Source organism: Panulirus ornatus, chromosome 9, assembly GCF_036320965.1.
Source record: "Panulirus ornatus isolate Po-2019 chromosome 9, ASM3632096v1, whole genome shotgun sequence".
Taxonomy (NCBI): Eukaryota; Metazoa; Arthropoda; class Malacostraca; order Decapoda; family Palinuridae; genus Panulirus; species Panulirus ornatus.
Genome location: NC_092232.1, coordinates 49472443 through 49491452, shown reverse-complemented (window position 1 = coordinate 49491452; position 19010 = coordinate 49472443). Strand labels below are relative to the sequence as shown.

At 38.8% G+C, this 19010-nt stretch overlaps 1 protein-coding gene across 2 annotated transcripts in view; it reads left to right on the top strand.

The window, feature by feature from the left end:
• The window catches only part of Tmep (Transmembrane endosomal protein), a 139397-nt gene that overhangs the window by 76804 nt on the left and 43583 nt on the right, over positions 1 to 19010 (top strand). The window lies entirely within an intron of this gene.

Below are 19010 nucleotides of genomic sequence, written 5' to 3'. Positions count from 1 at the left end.
GATTGTTTGTATCTTGCAGAAGGGACTTCTGTTCTCTATTGTACCAGCTATTTTTGCATCAACATTTTATTGAGGATGTATTAAGTATGAGATTACTTTCAAACACACAAACAGGACACTTAGGTTTATTAAGTTGTGTGTTAGTGGAAAATTTTCAAGATTGTAATACCCCCACCTCGTACAGTACAGATAGATGATTAGGTATTTACACACATACACACACACACACACACACACACACACACACACACACACACACTTTGTATGTAGACATTAAACATTGATTTAAGAATTTATTTGATAGAGAATATTCAAGAGATGGGGCCTCAAAATTGAAAGTTTCCCTCCTTGTACAGTACAAACAGATAATTACATGCGCAGAGCTTGGTCTTTTTTAATGAACCTCTTAAGGTTCTACGAGAGAATGGGCTTAGTCATAGACAAGAGGAGAGACTGGGTAGACTCTGTATACCCGAACTGCCAGAAACCATTTGCCGCTATGCCCAATATGTTATGATATAAAAGGGGAGAAACTTTGATGAATAAATCATATCAGAGGGAGGGAACAGATGAGGCATGTTAGAGGAGCCTTTTCCAAATGGGTTAAGGTGATCAGCAGAGTTTTGGAGCCATTTCTTTCTTGATCTGTGTAAATTACTTCCCTTAAAGGTATGGACTCCAACCTAAATATGTTTGCAGATGATGCAAAGGTCTTAATGGAAGTGAAGGGTGAGATGGATTGCATCAGCTTATAAAGGGACCTGAACAGACACCAGAGTTGGTCTGATGCAAAATGATGAGAATGGGACAAAGCAAAAGGCTTAGATTTGATTACTAACTGGCTGGAAATCTGCTTCAATGTTATGTGTGTGAGATGGACTTGGGAGTCTACATCATCCCTAACCTGTTGCCAGAGTCCCATATTCGGAGAATAGTTAAGGAGACAAGTTGTCTGCTGGGAAGTATCAGAATAGCCTTCAAGTATGTGTATGAAGAAAGAAATATTTAACGAGCTGGTCATATCATACATAAGGCCAAAACTAGAATATACTTCTCAGGTTTGGTCAGCACTCCTAAAGAAGCACAGACAGCTAATAGAGAAGGTTCAGAGAATGTCAGAAAGAGTCTAGATTTCCCCATTTTTGAAGAGAGAAAAGTGAGGGGTCACTTGATCTCAATGTTTAAGTTTTAAAACATCCGTAAATGTGGACAGTGAACAGTTTTCTGAGAGAATTGAGGATAGAGCAGTCAGAGGATATAACATGTAATTAAGTAAGAAACTTATTAAAAAGGATGTAAAGAAATACATTTGTACTTAAGAGTGGTAGATGAATGGAACAGAATGACTGAGGACATGCTACTGGTAACACAGAAATAGTAATGTTGGACATACTAGTACTGAACTAAAGTCTTTTGTTTCAAATTGGACTACAGTCTGGCATGGACCCAAACTTGGGAATGTACAAGGACCTGTCAGTCATAACAGGATCTGCAAGGGAAAGAAAACAGAGAAAATATGTTAGGAACTGTAATGGGAAGTTGTTAAAAGCAAAACCAGATGACACAACTAGAGGAAGAGTTAAAGAAACTGAGTAATGAATCCAAGGATCATGAAGGGTCTAATGAGTTGAGATAGGGTGTGAGAAATAGTCATTGGGTATGACCAAAACTTCATATTAGTAAAGGAGATTTAGGAGCTACATAAGAAGTTAGGTTTATTAGAAAGCAAATAAGGTTTGAGGTGTATTTTCTAGATGTTGGAAAGGTGGAAAGGACTAAAACACATATTGAATTTACTGACAGTAGTGGGTTGGGATATGCAGGGGCAATTTTACCATCTGTTCAGTTAAAGGAAAGGATTTAAACACATTCAGAATCTAATGAAGTAGTGGGCAGTGAGAGAAAAGGAGCAGTTTTGGTTATTGATTAACAGACAAAGAGCATGACAATTGCTGTAGAGGAAAATAGATCCAGGGTCTTACAGACAGAGATACATAGGAAATTGAGTCAAGCTTTTGAAAGAATAATTACTCTGTTAGAGTAATCTTTGAAGTGTGTGGCCTAGTTGTGTTAATGAAAGATTTCAAAAAGTACAGAGCAGACAGGTTTTTCATTTCTCTAATATTTGTAATTACTTTCCCTTGTATTTTCTTTATATCTCAATTGAGGCCTGGCCTTGATGTGGAGTTTTGTCCTTGACTGGATCCTTCATTGTCATTAGAATAAAAAAAGAAAAAGACCATGGCCTGTTAGTTAAAAGAGAAATTTTGGGAGAGGTCATAGATACAGATGTCAATGTTTCATCACTTGATGAAGAAACTCGCTGAAAAGTTTGTGGCACCAAAATTAGAAAGATTAGTAAAGCAGGAGGGTGATAGATGTAAATCTTTGATTATTTTGGGTTTAGGTCATTCTCCAGTTAAGAAAGGGGAAAAAAGAAACTAATTTAAAGATTACTGGAGGCTATAAAATTGCCATATTGCAGTTTCACTGATAAAAGGAAAGTGAAGAATAGGTACTTATAATCACAATGTGGGGGGTGACCAGTTACGTTTACATTTGACTTGAGTCATCTAACCAAGAGGTACTTATGCAAGCAAGAAAATTCATAGATAAGATGGAATTCAGTGGCGTATTCATCAAATGTGATAAAGGAGGAGAGGAATAAAAGCAAATAATACAGTCAGAAGACAAAAAACTGGAAATGCCTCACAAGGTAAGAGGGTAAAGCATCCCTGGCAGCACTGCAGATAGGGCAGGAGTATTAGATGGTAATTTTTATTATTATATTTTTTATTATACTTTGTCGCTGTCTCCCGCGTTTGCGAGGTAGCACAAGGAAACAGACGAAAGAAATGCCCCCCCCCCATACACTTGTATATACATACGTCCACACACTCAAATATACATACCTACACAGCTTTCCATGGTTTACCCCAGACGCTTCACATGCCTTGATTCAATCCACTGACAGCACGTCAACCCCGGTATACCACATCGCTCCAATTCACTCTATTCCTTGCCCTCCTTTCACCCTCCTGCATGTTCAGGCCCCAATCACACAAAATCTTTTTCACTCCATCTTTCCACCTCCAGTTTGGTCTCCCTCTTCTCCTCGTTCCCTCCACCTCCGACACATATATCCTCTTGGTCAATCTTTCCTCACTCATTCTCTCCATGTGCCCAAACCATTTCAAAACACCCTCTTCTGCTCTCTCAACCACGCTCTTTTTATTTCCACACATCTCTCTTACCCTTACGTTACTCACTCGATCAAACCACCTCACACCACACATTGTCCTCAAACATCTCATTTCCAGCACATCCATCCTCCTGCGCACAACTCTATCCATAGCCCACGCCTCGCAACCATACAACATTGTTGGAACCACTATTCCTTCAAACATACCCATTTTTGCTTTCCGAGATAATGTTCTCGACTTCCACACATTCTTCAAGGCCCCCAGAATTTTCGCCCCCTCCCCCACCCTATGATCCACTTCCGCTTCCATGGTTCCATCCGCTGCCAGATCCACTCCCAGATATCTAAAACACTTCACTTCCTCCAGTTTTTCTCCATTCAAACTCGCCTCCCAATTGACTTGACCCTCAACCCTACTGTACCTAATAACCTTGCTCTTATTCACATTTACTCTTAACTTTCTTCTTCCACACACTTTACCAAGCTCAGTCACCAGCTTCTGCAGTTTCTCACATGAATCAGCCACCAGCGCTGTGTCATCAGCGAACAACAACTGACTCACTTCCCAAGCTCTCTCATCCCCAACAGACTTCATACTTGCCCCTCTTTCCAAAACTCTTGCATTTACCTCCCTAACAACCCCATCCATAAACAAATTAAACAACCATGGAGACATCACACACCCCTGCCGCAAACCTACATTCACTGAGAACCAATCACTTTCCTCTCTTCCTACACGTACACATGCCTTACATCCTTGATAAAAACTTTTCACTGCTTCTAACAACTTGCCTCCCACACCATATATTCTTAATACCTTCCACAGAGCATCTCTATCAACTCTATCATATGCCTTCTCCAGATCCATAAATGCTACATACAAATCCATTTGCTTTTCTAAGTATTTCTCACATACATTCTTCAAAGCAAACACCTGATCCACACATCCTCTACCACTTCTGAAACCACACTGCTCTTCCCCAATCTGATGCTCTGTACATGCCTTCACCCTCTCAATCAATACCCTCCCATATAATTTACCAGGAATACTCAACAAACTTATACCTCTGTAATTTGAGCACTCACTCTTATCCCCTTTGCCTCTGTACAATGGCACTATGCACGCATTCCGCCAATCCTCAGGCACCTCACCATGAGTCTTTTTTTTTTTTTTCTTTTTTTTTTTTCAAACTATTCGCCATTTCCCGCATTAGCGAGGTAGCGTTAAGAACAGAGGACTGGGCCTTGAGGGAATACCCTCACCTGGCCCAATTCTCTGTTCCCTCTTTTGGAAAATTAAAAAAAAAAAATGAGAGGGGAGGATTTCCAGCCCCCCGCTCCCTCCCCTTTTAGTCGCCTTCTACGACACGCAGGGAATACGTGGGAAGTATTCTTTCTCCCCTATCCCCAGGGACCATGAGTCATACATACATTAAGGTTATTTAATGTACCATGAGTCATACATACATTAAATAACCTTACCAACCAGTCAACAATACAGTCACCCCCTTTTTTAATAAATTCCACTGCAATACCATCCAAACCTGCTGCCTTGCCGGCTTTCATCTTCCGCAAAGCTTTCACTACCTCTTCTCTGTTTACCAAATCATTTTCCCTAACCCTCTCACTTTGCACACCACCTCGACCAAAACACCCTATATCTGCCACTCTATCATCAAACACATTCAACAAACCTTCAAAATACTCACTCCATCTCCTTCTCACATCACCACTACTTGTTATCACCTCCCCATTTGCGCCCTTCACTGAAGTTCCCATTTGCTCCCTTGTCTTACGCACTTTATTTACCTCCTTCCAGAACATCTTTTTATTCTCCCTAAAATTTAATGATACTCTCTCACCCCAACTCTCATTTGCCCTTTTTTTCACCTCTTGCACCTTTCTCTTGACCTCCTGTCTCTTTCTTTTATACATCTCCCACTCAATTGCATTTTTTCCCTGCAAAAATCGTCCAAATGCCTCTCTCTTCTCTTTCACTAATACTCTTACTTCTTCATACCACCACTCACTACCCTTTCTAATCAACCCACCTCCCACTCTTCTCATGCCACAAAATATTAAAATATTTTGTTCAGTGAAGAGCTGGAATTGAAAGATTGTGTAAGGGAAAATGCACCTTCCCCTATCTGAAGTCATGAAAAAGCTTACTAAAGAGATAAGATTTCACCTGTTTTGCCCAGAAAGGTACACAGTGGTAAAGAGGGAAAAAAAAGGCAAAGGAAGCAACGATCGACCCTTTTGATAAAAGGTAGCTTCAAGTTTCGAGAGAGAGTGGAGGATGACTCCTTTAAATGATACCTAATGGGAAGATTAACTCTAGCGTTTTGTGGGACACCATCTTCAAGAGAAAAAGATTTTTTATTTTCAAAACTTGCCTTTTATATTGACAGATTTGGCATGTGCAAAAGAGGATATGAGAACAAGAGTGAAGAAATTAGAGTTCCTCATATGCTTGTAGCCCAGACTTGTTAAAGTGGAAAGGGCATAAGAGTAGCGAAAAAAAGATGTAAGAGAATTCCACAGTTTCACACTTCAAAGAAAGGAGGAGGTATCACGGGGGTCAGTCTTCATGTGACTGGTCTTTGCTCAAAAGCAGTGGGAAACAACAGTCACATGTGTATCAGGGGTCCAGGCCTTTGTGGTAGGGACACTTAGACTGCTCACAAGGAGTGGTGAAATATTGCTATGCTTATACAGCAAAATGAGGACTACAGGATCATGGTTGACACATAAAGATGGTTGAAGATAGGTGATACCTGGACAGTTAAAGAGGTAGGTGATACCTGGACAATTAATGAGATAATCTTGAGTTGTATGGTGAAATACATAGAGGAATAATATATCATAGTTATGGAAGGAATAGGTTGAAGGATTAAGTCAAGATTAGGATACAAAAAAGGGCAGGAATCTGACATAAGTTTTAAGAAAGATTAGAAATGCAAAAAGTGTTTTGCAGAAGAAAAGTATACAATTCAGCGTTATGTTCAAGACTGTAGTATATTGTCTACATGTATAATCTCTTTCACTATCAAGATATTGGCTACCTATTACATATTGTAAAATTGAGTGCACTGAGAGCAAAAAAAAAAAATCCCCATGTTATAAATGACTAAGAGTCAAAGAAAATGGTCAGCATTATGTGTTATGCATTGACCATATGGTGGCAGATTAACCGTATGTCATCACACCCTAACACCGTCTCACCTCTCTTAGTTTGTAATTGTGCATGGCAATATTAAATCTCTGACACTTTTTTTGATCTCATAGTGGTTGTTGTGCATGTATTGATTCATAGTTGATGTCTCTTGATATTCTATACAAAGACCTTTTGATTTACACAATAGTTGCGACAAAGAAAATAGATAAAAAAATGAATATTTATACTTTGTCGCTGTCTCCCGCGTTTGCGAGGTAGCGCAAGGAAACAGACAAAAGAATGGCCCAATCCACCCACATACACATGTATGTACATACACGTCCACACACGCACATATACATACCTATACATCTCAACTTATATATATATACACACACACATATGCATATATACACATGTACATAAATTTTACTGTCTGCCCTTATTCATTCCTGTCGCCACCCCGCCACACATGAAATGACTACCCCCTCCCTCCGCATGTGCACTAGGAAAAGACAACAAAGGCCACATTTGTTCACACTCAGTCTCTAGTTGTCATGTATAATGCACCCAAACCACAGCTCCCTTTCCACATCCAGGCCCCACAAAACTTTCCATGGTTTACCCCAGACACTTCACATGCCCTGGTTCAATCCATTGCCAGCACGTCAACCCCGGTATACCACATCGTTCCAACTCCCTCTATTCCTTGCACGCCTTTCACCCTCTTGCATGTTTAGGTCCTAATCACTCAAAATCTTTTTCACTCCATCTTTCCACCTCCAATTTGGTCTCCCATTTCTCCTCGTTCCCTCCACCGCTGACACATGTATCCTCCTTGTCAATCTTTCCTCACTCATTCTCTCCATGTGACCAAACCATTTCAAAACACCCTCTTCTGCTCTCTCAACCACACTCTTTTTATTACCACACATCTCTCTTACCCTTTCATTACTTACTCGATCAAACCCCCTCACACCACATATTGTCCTCAAACATCTCATTTCCAGCACATCCACTGTCCTCCGCACAACTCTATCTATAGCCCACGCTTCGCAACCATACAACATTGTTGGAACCACAGTTCCTACAAACATACCCATTTTTGCTTTCGAAGATAACATTCTTGACTTCCACACATTTTTCAACGCTCCCAGAACTTCCACCCCTTCCCCCACCCTATAATTCACTTCCGCTTCTATGGTTCCATCCGCTGCCAAATCCACTCCCAGATATCTAAAACACTTCACTTCCTCCAGTTTTTCTCCATTCAAACTTACCTCCCTATTGACTTGTCCCTCAACCCTACTGAACCTAATAACCTTGCTCTTATTCACATTTACTCTCAGCTTTCTTCTTTCACACACTTTACCAAACTCAGTCACCAGCTTCTGCAGTTTCTCACCCAAATCAGCCAGCACTGCATCATCATCAAACAACAACTGACTCACCTCCCAAGCTCTCTCATCCACAACAGATTGCATACTTGCCCCTCTTCCCGAAACTCTTGCATTCACCTCCCTAACAACCCCAATCATAAACAAATGAAACGACCATGGAGACATCACGCACCCCTGCAGCAAACCAACATTCACTGAGAACCAATCACTTTCCTCTCTTCCTACTCGTACACATGCCATACATCCTCGATAAAAACTTTTCACTGCTAACAACTTGCCTCCTACACCATATATTCTTAATACCTTCCACAGAGCATCTCTATCAACTCTTATCATATGCCTTCTCCAGATCCATAAATGCTACATATAAATCCATTTGCTTTTCTAAGTATTTCTCACATACATTCTTCAAAGGAAACACCTGATCCACACATCCTCTACCACTTCTGGAACCACACTGCTCTTCTCCAATCTGATGCTCTGTACATGCCTTCTTAATCAAATGGTCATGTAAATCAATAGAAGTTACAGATTTTTTTTTAAGATTATACCACACATTATACCAGTGAAAACCAATATTATACAGATACTATGACATATAGAATACTGTAATATACAGATATTCCTTTCTTTCCTTAAATGAACCTCAGAAATATGAGGTCTTAGATGCACTGATTAACACTCTCCTTGATCTTGTCTGCGCTATCATGAGTAATCTGTAGAATAGATTTACTGAGTCCAAGGGAACACTTCATATCAGCTGTTCATTCACCTCTCTCATAATGCTTGAGCACATCCATTTTAACGTCTCTGCCCTTATGCTTCATAGCACCACTGATACCAGGAGAACTTAAAAGATGCGTTGGTGTCATGATGCATGGGGCAAATTATGTGGAATATACAGTGTACTGCATCACAAAATATTGTAGTGTGCCATGACTGTATACCATATCCATGCCATAAGTATGTTCGCTTCTTGCACAGTGCTGGCAGTGCCACACCACTGCACAGCCTAATGATGATCACATTAGTCCAAACTTAAGCCTGCTTGATTAGAAAAAGATGTAAATGGACCATGCACATTATCCTAAAAATGGTGTAAATCAAATACTAGTAAATTAACAGGTCTCTGTACGTGGAATAGTCTATTGTATAACTTTACAATTACAAAGTGAGTTTAACGAGATGTATGCTATTTTTTTTTTTTTTTTTGGGTAGGGTCTATAATTGTATGTACACCATGTGGTGTGGAAGAGGGCAAATGTTGTGCCAATATTCAAGAAGGGTGATTTGATAACTGTGCTGAATGACAGGCCAGTCTCAATAAAGTGTGTGGTGTTTAAACCATTGGAAAAGATAAAAGGAAGGGAAGCTGATGAATAACTCCTTGCAAAGAAGAAACTTTCTAACTGGGAGAAACATAGTTTTTGGGAGAGATCGTCATGGATAAGCAATCCTTTAGACTGATATGATGGGAAGAATTGTGTGTTCATAGAATTCTGTGTTCATGGACTACCAGAAAGTATTTCACACTAGTTTTCAGTTGTAGGGTGATTTAAAAAAAGCTAGAGGTACAAGCAGGAATAAAGGTTAGATTCCTTCATTCGATAGAAGACTGTCTTACTGTAAGGTATCATGGAACACAGGTTTGAGGTTCATCTTCAAAGTGGGTTGAGGATGCAAGAGGCAGGCAATAAGGTTAGGCCTTGGTCTCACTGGTATTCATGATTTATGTGAATGACTTTCCCAGTGGACTGGAATTGAATATAAACTTGTTTATGGATGATGTAAAGATCATGTGAGGAATAAAGAAAGATGATTGCAGTTAATTAGGAGGGAACAAAATAAAAGAAGGCCTTGGTGTAATTATTATTTAGCAGATGAATTACAGGAATCTGCATGTGAAAGAGATCTAAGAGTCTGCACTGCCAGAGCTACACACTAGGAGAATTGTGAAAGAGGAAAACTCTCTGCTGACATTTATGATAATTGCACTCAAGTTCATGGAAAAGGACATGCTTAATAAGTTTTTAACTATACATATCAAACCAACACTTGATTATGCCTTGCATGTCTGTTTACCACACCAAAAGGAGCACAAAGATCTGATGGAAAAGTTATAGAGAAGAGAAATGAAACTAAGATGTACTTAGATTAAGAAGATTAAGCCATATCAAGAAAATGAGTGTTACAAAGCTGTCAGCCATGGAAAGGCAGAGAGATTAGGGACCTGATAACAACCGTCAAGTTTGTAAATCAGATGTATGATATTGCTAGTGAATAAGTCTTCAATAGATGCATTACAAGAATTTCCAGAGCTCAATAAAAATAAAGCTAGTCAGAGAGGATGTTTAGAAGTACTGGCTTAATGTAAATGAAGTGGATAGTTAGAATAAGCTAACCAGTGAGTTAGTAAATGCTGATTGTTTACAAAGGTTTAGAAGGCTACTTGATGACATATAAAGTTCCAGAGATGGGGTCCCACAAATGTACAACTCTCATCCTGTCCTGTACAAATAGGTAGAATAAGTAACAAAGCACCGACACCAAAATGAAACAGTGATGATATGCATGCTACCACTAGTGCATAATTGTTCACGATGATTAGCAGCTCGTATTGCTGTTTTTGGTCTTTTTTTTTATATACATTTGCTTCTACAGGATAGCTCTATAGTTGGATCTACACTGATTGATAAATATATCATTATTACAAAGCAGTTTTATTGATACATGTGCTACCAGTAGTTCTTAAGTGTGTTTGAAATGGCTGTCAGTTTGTAATGCTGTTTTTGGTCTTCTGATGTGTTTCTGTAACTCCCCCTTTTCCTTTGATGGAGGCCCCAGTCACAGATGGAAGTGCACATCAAGGCTGGGGCCTTAATTAAGATATAGAGGGGATTATGAAAGTAAAAAAGAAGAGATAAAGAAAAGTATTTACAAATTTTGGAGGAAGTGGAAAACTTGTCTTTTAAATGGTGCCAGGTCAGAGTTATTGGGAAGGCATGAGAGGATAGAGAGTTCTAAAGCCTTAAGGTGTAGAAAAGAAACAGTTATTGAAACGGCCCTCCCATGAATTGCTAACGGCCACATATTTATCATATGAAGCAACAGCTAGCTGAGCTTCACATAGTTTACCTAGTGGTGGGGGCACATAAGCATCCAGCTTTTGGGAGTAAAAACCAAAGTAATACTCATAGAAGAGGGAAAGTGGCATGAAGCAAGTTTGTCATGTTTTGAAGTTAGCTTGGGAGAGTTTATAATTTAGATAGATTTATATTCTTTTACTTTCGTGCCTGTTCACCAATTCCTGCATTAGTGAGTTAGCACCAGGAACAGATGAAGGAAGACCCTCATTCGCTCACATCCATTCTCCAGCTGTCACGTGTAGTGTACCAAAATCACAGCCCTGAGTTCGCAAGCAGACCCCACATACCTTTCCATGGCTTCCAGCTGCTTCATATTCCTTGGTTCAGTTCATTTACAGCAGGTCTACCCTTTTATACCTCTTCATTTAGACTTACTCTGTCCTTTCCACACATAAATGTTTACAATTATTATCAATTTTTCACATTGTTTATGGTCTTACTTTGTCTTTTTTTCCACATGCATTTCTTTGTTAAGGATTGCATCATGGTATGAATAAGATACTAGCAGTATTGCTATGAAGTGATAAAGTATATAAAATATAATGCAGTAATACTACACATTACTGAATTTGTTTGCAGCATAGCACAGAATTTTATCTGTTTTCTGTTTATGCTCATTTTATGTATGCTGCTATTTGCGAATTAGTTTTGGAGACATATGCTGATTGACAGTATAATACAACTGACCAACCTAGAAGATGCTATGAGTGCCCCAGCTGGATACAAAGAGCCAATAAGGGTTACCATCACCTCAGGCCAAGCCCAGGGTAATTCACTCATCAGTATAGCCTTTGTTTGAGACAGTCATAACAATCTTTTCCTTATTTTTATTTTCTGCATTATTTTTTACACACTGCTTTTATTTTAATTGTTTTTTCAAGTTCACCGCTCTTACAGTACTGAAGGACTTGAGTCAAAATTATTAGGTAAAGTCACAGCCAGGTCAGAAATCTAAACGTTTTTCATTATAATTCTGAAAAATCATCACTTTTGATTGAATAATAGGGCTGGCAGGCATCTGGTTATCATCATTACCTTTGTAAATAGTATGAGTTGCATTCTTATCAAGTCCATATCTTCTTGATATTTCCTGAACTTCATTTTCAAGTCACATCTCTAAGAATCATATGATAAACTGAGACATTTTAACATCCCAACCTAAGTGTAGTGCAGCACCCTTCAGGACAGAAAATGTGGCAGCCTAATGTGCTAAATTAGAATACAAAATGTGGGAATCTAGTGCTTTGCATGACATGCTGTAATTAGGGATCAAAAATTGACTCACTTAAAGAGACAAAAGCAATTAATTGGCTAACAGAACTGATTAATGAAGTTGAACTTTATAAGTATTGGAGACAAAATTGATACTTGAACACTGTATGTCTGAAGCCAGTTCCGTTGTAATGCATGCGCCTCACCTTATTTCGGATGATGTTCCTTTCCTCAGGAGAATAAAAGTTTCCAACTTTTAACTTGAGATGGAATGCTCTTGATTCTGGTCTAGATCAAGGAGAGGTGGAGGAAGATCCACCCCAAATACATGAGTATCACTCAGTACTGAAATGAATACTACCCCTTTATTCACAAGAAAGATAATGATGGTACTAACACAACACAGCTGCTATTGCAAAATTCATTTTGGGATTGGAATTATGTTGGGTTTCTAGGATAGACTGAAGTATAAAGTATTGTCCAACATGTTTATGTTATTCAAGGGATGAATTGTGGTGTCTTGGTATTGAAAATGCAATTTGGTTGATATTTACAGAGATATAGGTAGAAAATGATTTTGTGCTGTTGAATATAAATGGGTTGCTGCATCCTCATTCTGAATGCTGCATGTGTGAATTAAGAGAAGAGATATGTTCAGTGGAGAAAGAATGCGAGTATCAGATTGAAAAAGGTTGGAAAAGTGAGTTCAAGTTTTTATAATGGAATCATCAGCATAAGAGTGAACAGGGTTAGAAGTTGATGAGAAAAGATCTTTAGTGGAGAGAAACAAAGATGTATGCAACTGAACAGAACTTTAGGGACACAACAGTTGATGCGATAAGAGGGAGGAGTAACTTGGTCATTGTCTACTGCAATGGAGTGACTACCGAGGAGTCTATGCATTAGAGATCAAAAAGATGTAGAAAATCCAAAAGCAGAAACTTTAGAAAGTGAAAACTTCTGCCATGCCTTGTCATTTACTGTGGAGATGACAAAGGCCATGAAGAAAAAAGAATAGAGAGAAAGGAGAACCAGAGGTGAGTCACGTGGGACAGATCACTAGTAGACCTTGCGCTGGGAAAGCCATATTGGATATCAGAAAGAAGTGAAGGGGATTCTAAACATTTGAGAAAGGGAGAGTTTCAAAGACTGGAAACAACAGAAGTGAGCACTGGGGCATTAGTTGGAAGGACTTGAACACACACTCTTTTTGATTTTTGAAGGGCTAGGATGTACATACCAGGGTATGCTTCTAGGAAATATAGGTATTAAATGAAAATACAAAGGTTTATATAGATTTACATAAAATCTTTGTAAGCCCACCAGAATGCTAAAACCCAGGATCTCAGGATTTCTCACCTCTAGTTTTCACACCAAGGTATTTCCCTGTTTTATTTCTAGTTTGGTCAGTTATACAAACACATATTGACAACTCTATTGTTTGATAAAATGTTATGTTATCACTTCATTAAGAGGTGAGTTCCATTGAACCAGAGCATGTCTTAACGAGCATGGCTTGTTTTTTTCAGTGTTCATTTTGATTTTCTTTATGTTTTAGAAATACTCTATGTAGCTTGCAATTTATAGAGTGGAATTAAGATAGGATTGCCCATGCTTTAACATTAACTTTTCCATCTCTGGCAGGACTTATAACTAAAGCTGTTCGTCTCATTATTTTATGCTTGTTAATTTGAATTTCACAATGAATAGATATATTTAGATATTATGAAATGCACATAAACTTGAACTCTGAATCATGCATTATTTATAGAAACTTGATGTGGAGTTTTACATTACAATATAACTGTGTGAAACCCAATTATTCATGGAGAGTGATTCTAGTGATCCTCATTCAGGCAGCAACACTGTTAGTGCTCGTGTGTTCCTCCAAGAACTGGAACAAGAGTTGGAAGCAGTCAGAGGTGTGGGATCTTTTCTTAAGTAATTAATTGTTGTCCTGCATTTTAGGTACTGCAGTAGCAGTTGTATATCTTACATATTGGTAGTAAGTTTCTTATTCTATTTTAATCATATTTTTGTTAACTTATGGTTGTAGATTTGCTACCATTATTTAGGTATTGGATACATTTTATGGTAGTGTTGGATGCTTTTTGGGTAGTCATTGAACTCGCGGACTACACTATCATAAAAACTTATTTTAACATTATTAGTGTGTATGGATGTAGTGTACTTGCGTGTGTGTGTTTATCTTTAGTTGCAAGGTAGGTGATTTGCTCAGATTTCTTGAAATGTCCAGCCAGATCCCAGTTGGATATAGACATAGGCATATTGGTATATTTATTAAATATATACTTTGTCTTAGATTTTTGTTTTTTGTATTTCTTTATGCTAAACTTGCCGGTAGAATTTATAACTGCTTACCATGTATAAAAAATTCAGTAAATCACTTTTGACGCTTTGGTATAATCCAGATTGTTTTGAACATTATATATTCCATTTATGCTGTTATTTTTAGTCCATGTATTGGTGATTTTTTTCAGAGTTTAGATCAGATTCATTCAGCACCTGGACAAAAGTTGAGAGGATGCTGCTGGCTGTGATATGTATATAGCTAGTTCCTGCTCTGTCAAAATTATTAGCCTTTCTAACCTTTCTCATGGTTGGAGGTTAACACCTGAACATGAGAAACAGTATTTTGTGATTAGCATTATGAGTGTGGAAAAGTTTTGAGGTAACATTGAAATTGGATATATGTTCATAGTTCATAGCATTTTATCTTTTGGCTTTCTGAAGCAGAAAATTTCATTTAAATGCAAGACCAAATACTGTTTAATGAAGTGTTGTGCAATTTTTTCAATGAAAATACATTACTTGCTGTGACACATTATTTTTCATACCAGATGGATAACCATTGAAAACTCCCTGGGCATTATGTATACTGCAGCAGGGGTGTGTGATGTCACCATGTATGTTTGACTTGTTTTTGAATAGGTGTGGTGAGGGAGATGAATACAAGGCTCTAGGAGACAGGAGGAGCATTTATGCATTCTGTTAGGGAGGGGGTAGAGTCTTTTGTTGTTTGTTGATGACACAGCACTGGTGGTAGATTCGAGTGAGAAGCTGCAAGAACTGGCATCTGAGTTTAGGTGTGTGTGTAAAAGGAGAAAATATAGAGTAAGTGAAAATGAAAGCAAGGTTATTAGGTTTAGCAGTGGAGAGAGACAGGGTAGTTGGAGTGTGAGTTTGAATACAGAGAACTTTTTGGAATTGGGGTATATTTGATATCTGGGAGTGGATGTGGCAGCCTATGGAATCATGGAAGATGATGTGCGACATACAGTGGGTAAGGTATGGGGCCTTTGAGGATTGCGTGGAAAGATCATTGTGAGTTAGAGCAAAAATGAGCATGTTTGTTGGTGTAACAGTTCCTGTGGTGTTGTATGGGTGCAAAGTGTGGTCTCTAAGTGAGAAATTACAGAATAGGGTAAATGTTTTGGAAATGAAATGCTGAAGGACAGGATGTGGTGGTATAAGGAAGGATGATCAAGTAAGAAATTATAGGGTAAGAGAGAGAAATGGTAAATAAGAAAGGTATGGTTGACAGAGCTGAAGAGGGTGTACTGAAATAGCTTTGATGTATGGATAGAGTGAGGGAGGAAAGGTAGACCAGTAAATGTCAGAATTGAAGGGGACAAGGAGGAATGGGAGACCATACTAAAGATGGAAGGATGGGGTGGAAAAGGTTTTGACTGCTTGAGGACTAAACATGCTAGAGGATTTAAGGTGTGCATGGGTGAGAAAGAATTGGAGGGATGTGATATGTAGGGAACAACATACTGTTGTAGACTGAAGCAGGGCTTAGAAAGTGGTAAGGGGAAACCAAGTAAAGGTTTGTGGGACCTAGTTGTGGTTAAGGGGCTGTAGTTTTGTTTCATTATATATTACAGCTGGAGAGTGGATGTGAGCAAATGAGACCATTTCAATGATCTTTTCTTGACCTCAGCTCGCTAATGTGAGAAATGATGAACAATATATATGGAGAGAGAGGGGCGAGTATGCAGAGTGTTGGGGATGAGAGGACCTGGGAAGTGAGTCAGTTGTTATTCACCAATGATACAGCTTAAGTGGCTGATTTGTGTGAGAAACTACAGAAGTTGGTGACTGAGTATGGAAAAGTGTGTGAAAGGAGAAAGTTGATAGTAAATATGAAGAAGGGTTCAGTTGGGTTGAGGGACAAGTGTTTTAGATATCTGGGAGTGGACTTAGCAGGTGATGGAACCATGGAAGCGGAGGTGAGTCATAGGGTGGGGGAAGGGGTGAAGGTTCTGGGAGCCATGAAGAATGTGTGGAAGGAGAGAATGTTATCTCGAGCAGCAAAACTAGGAATGATTAAAGGAAAAGTAGTTCCAACAATGTTATATGGTTGCAAGGCATGGGCTATAGATGGGGTTGTACAGAGGGGGATGGATGTGATGGAAATGAAATGTTTGAGGACAGTATGTGGTGTGAGGTGGTTTGATTAAGTAATGAAAGGATAAGAGAGATGTGTGGAAATAAAAAGAGTGTGGTTGAGAGAGAAGAAGAGGATGTGTTGAAATGGTTTGGACATATGGAGAGAATGAGAGAGGAAAGACTGACAGAGAGGATATGTGTGTCAGAGGTAAAGGTGCTTTTCTAAGTATTTTTCACATACATTCTTCTAAGCAAACACCTGATCCACACATCCTCTACCACTTCTGAAACCACACTGCTCTTCCCCAGTCTGATTCTCTGTACATGACCTTCACCCTCTCAATCAATACCCTCCCATATAATTTCCCAGGAATACTCAACAAACCTATACCTATGTAATTTGAGCACTCACCATTATCCCCTTTGCTTTTGTACAATGGCACTATGCATGCGTTCCGGCAATCCTCAGGCACCTCACCATGAGTCATACATATATTAGATATCCTTACCAACCAGTCAACAACACAGTCACCCCCTTTTTTTAATAAATTCCTCTGCAATACCATCCAAACCCACTGCCTTGCCGGCTTTCATCTTCCACAAAGCTTTTACTACCTCTTCTCTGTTGACTAAATCATTCTCCCTAACCCTCTCACTTATTATTATTTATTTATTTTACTTTTTCGCTGTCTCCCACTTTAGCGGATAGCACAAGGAAACTGACGAAAGAATAGCTCAACCCACCCACTTATACATATATATACATAAACGTCCGCACACACACACATATACCTACATATACATTTCAACGTATACATACATATAGATACACAGACATATACATACATACTTATATTATTATATTATTATACTTTGTCGCTGTCTCCCACATTAGCGAGGTAGCGCAAGGAAACAGACGAAAGAATGCCCCAACCCGCTCCTATGCACATGTATGTACATACTCGTGCACATGTACATACCTCTACATTTCAACGTATACATACACAGACATATGCATATATACACATGTACATTATTTATACTTACTGCCTTTATTCATTCCCATTGCCACCCCACCACACATGAAATGACAACCCCCTCCTCTGTATGCGCACAAGGTAGCGCAGGGAAAAGACAACAAAGGCCACATTCGTTCACACTCAGTCTAAAGCTGTCATGTATAATGCACTGAAACCACAGCCCCCTTTCCACATCCAGGCCCCACAAAACTTTCTGTGGTTTACCCCAGACACTTAACATCCCCTGGTTCAATCCATTGAGAGCACGTTCACTCCAGTATACCGCATCATTCCAATTCACTCTATTCTTTGCACGCCTTTCACCTTCCGGCATGTTCAGGCCTCGATCGCTCAAAATCTTTTTTACCCCATCTTTCCACCTCCAAGTTGGTCTCCCACTTCTTGTTCCCTCCACCTCTGACACATATATCCTTTTTGTCAATCTTTCCTCACTCATTCTCTCCATGTGACCAAACCATTTCAAAACACGGTCAACGTGCTGTCAGTGGATCGAACCAGGGCATGCGAACCATCTGGGGTAAACTATGGAAAGTTTTGTTGGGCCTGGATGTGGAAATTGAGCTGTGGTTTCGGTTCATTATACATGACAGCTGGAGACTGAGTGTGAACGAATGTGGCCTTTACTGTCTTTTCCTAGTGCTTCCTCGCGCGCACGCGTGGGGAGGGGGTGTCATTTTATGTGTGCCGGGTGGCAGTGGGAATGAATAAAGGCAGCAAGTGTGGATTATGTACGTGTGTGTATATGAATATGTCTGTTTGTATATGTATGTATATATATATATATATATATATATATATATATATATATATATATATATATATATATATGTGGGGGGGGTTGGGCCATTTCTTTCGTCTGTTTCCTTGCGCTACCTCGCAAACGCGGGAGACAGCGACAAAGTATAATAAAAAAAAATATATATATATATATATATATATATATATATATATATATATATATATATATATATATATATATACATATATATATATATATATATATATATATATATGTATATATATATATATATATTTATTTATTGATTTATTATACTTTGTCGCTGTCTCCCGCGTTTGCGAGGTAGCGCAAGGAAACAGACGAAAGAAATGGCCCAACCCCCCCCCCCCATACACATGTATATACATACGTCCACACATGCAAATATACATACCTACACAGCTTTCCATGGTTTACCCCAGACGCTTCACATGCCCTATATATATATATATATATATATATATATATATATATATATATATATATATATATATATATATATATATTTATTTATTATACTTTGTCGCTGTCTCCCGCGCTTGCGAGGTAGCGCAAGGAAACAGACGAAAGAAATGGCCCAACCCCCCCCCCCATACACATGTATATACATACGTCCACACACGGAAATATACATACCTACACAGCTTTCCATGGTTTACCCC